This window comes from Glossina fuscipes, unplaced genomic scaffold (genome assembly GCF_014805625.2).
Source record: "Glossina fuscipes isolate IAEA_lab_2018 unplaced genomic scaffold, Yale_Gfus_2 60313, whole genome shotgun sequence".
Classification (NCBI taxonomy): domain Eukaryota; kingdom Metazoa; phylum Arthropoda; class Insecta; order Diptera; family Glossinidae; genus Glossina; species Glossina fuscipes.
In genome coordinates, this window is record NW_024002744.1 from 1 (window position 1) to 2,519 (window position 2,519).

Consider the following 2,519-nt stretch of genomic DNA (forward strand, 5'->3'; position numbering starts at 1 on the left):
CAATGTAGTCAAATCAATCAACATCTATGCCCATCTATCTGATCCACTATCAGCCCGTCAGTGCTTCAGCGCCAAGACCCCTCGCCCCCACCCCCAGCGCTTCAAGTAGATATAAACGGAAAAGAGTTTGCGGAGAGCGACCTTAAAGATGCGTAGTAGACTTGCGATCTCTGCGTAGAACTGACACAGTTCGTCGTCCATCACAGCATTATCAACACAAACAATTGCAGTGAGCACCGCCAGTAGTTAGATGAGTGCGTCAATTATCTAGAAAGTGAATGTAACGCGACTCCACTAGCCAAAGATGTTATTTTTATAATTGATGCTATTAATAAATTTTAAACAAATTCAGTGAAATGGCTTTTTCTAAAGTTCTTGGTTTAAGATTTTACTAAGAAGTCTTTGTAATAATTCGAAAATATAAGAAACATTTCGTCCCCAAGTACGATGAGACTTTCATTGAAGATTGAATTCATATCCTTGTGCTCGTATTTCCATTTTCCCAAAGCGATAATGTCCCACAGATAAGTCATTTCGCAGATGTAAGAAATGCAACTCGAACCTGATGTATAAGTTTCGTATTCCAATGAATATTTGATCATTCGGATAAGGTTTTTGTAGTCTTCTTCATTTAAAGATCCATCTGGAAAAACCAAATTGATTGTAATTAGTAATCTTTGACTATCATTGGATGATCGACATGCGTTGTCAAACTAGCCCGGAAGCAATTTTTGTTTTTGTTATTCAGGAATAATATCACGAGAAACTCATTGAACACAGAGAGAATGTACAAAAATACCAAAAAAAAGTCATTATACCGTTTTGCGCTTCGTGTTTTATCTGAAACGTAAAGCAACTGCCTCGTGTTTTAGCAAAACCGGAATTTGAAATAAATAGATTTGGGAGGAATCTACTTTTACGCGCCCCTATTAACTAAAAAGATGGTTACTAAATATAGGCCTTCTTAATTAGCATAGGAGTCTGTGTCTGTTTATGCGTTTTCTTATCCTTGGAACCATTAAAATTTGGCAAGTATACATTTAGTTGGTAAAATGACTATGGTGAATACCTACTACTCTTCTAGCTTTTGGGAGAAACTACAAAGAGCTAGAAGGCGAAAGTTCGAAAGCTGATTAGAATAACTTACGATTTGTGATAGATCTAACATAAAGCTTATTTTTATCGCAATAAGAATTTCTAAGGGTTTTTTGGACAGTGATACTATATAAAAAGAAAAGTTTACGATTGCCGATATCTGTGTTCAAAATGTGCCACACGGTGAATGCAAGCTTTAGTTGACTAATGACGGTTTAGAATTGGATTTCAGATTCAAGCCAGGTGTGGGTTTTTTGAATTTAACCTTTTGCATACAAATCGTGCAAAATAAGAAAAGAGCGAATAGCTAGCAACTAATATTACGCGCACTCAAGTACAAAGAGTTTTTTTCCTTACGGGACGAATTGCTACAAAAGATTACGAAGGTCAAGAATATGTCATCATCATAAGCTTTGAACCACTGACCTTCTGAGGAATTCCCAGTGACAAACGAGGTGTACATAGATGCCGAGAAGCGCATGCAGTTCCGAAAGGGAAGTGGACGTATTTTACCAGCTATACTCTACTCTCCATCCGTATTGTTCATATACGATTTAAATTAATATTTACTTACCGTTAAGAGATTTAAAAATTTCTTGGACCGCTTTCGACGCCATAAAAGCTTTACAGCTGTTGAAGGCAAGCAGATATTCATCTAAATTTTGATATAATTGATATAAACGTAGCCGTGTCAATCGAGAATTAAGAGATGTAAGCAACTTTTGGTAGTCGTAGAACCATTTAAACATTTGGCGCGACCCGCAAACCGCGCATAACACATTTATATTTTGTAAATCGTTTGAAGTTTTCCTCTGCCACCATTTCAACGGTGTTTGCGGAACAAATACATGACGACATCCTCATTATCACAGCGATATTGATGAAATTGATTCTAAGAAAAACGCAATTTATATATATATATATATATGATATATATGTATGTATAAATAAATTTTCGCTACACATTTCATACTTACTACATCATCGTCTCCTTCTGGGCGCATGCATTCTCCGCATTTACAAATGAAATGGTAAGATTTCTTTAGAGTTTCTTGTCTTGTTTGACGTCTTTCGACACGACTATGTTGCGTATAGCAATTGGTAATTTCTTCAGGTTCTTTAATATCGCGCATGGCATATGCACTTATAATACGGCCTGAAAATTTTGGCTGAAACAACGGAAGGCATGAATGATTGCAAATGCTTGTATAGGGTAAATTTAAAGTGGCCACATCATCAATATATGCAAATCGATGTAGATAACCTCGTCTTAAATGCCACGGCTTTTCCCATAGATCCTCATTTAAAAGATGGTATTCGGTTAGAGAGTAATTTTCAAAAATCTTTGGCCTAATAACTGTGCAAACATGGCCGTTCACAATCGATTGACCAATGTGTTTAAGAATTAATGCAGCCACAATTAA

The 2,519-nt window shown here is 36.3% G+C and overlaps 1 pseudogene; it reads right to left on the bottom strand.

Moving 5' to 3' along the window:
- Positions 1–367: 367 nt before the first annotated feature.
- Positions 368–2,516, bottom strand: LOC119643324 (annotated as a pseudogene).
- Between the last annotated feature and the right edge of the window lie 3 nt (positions 2,517–2,519).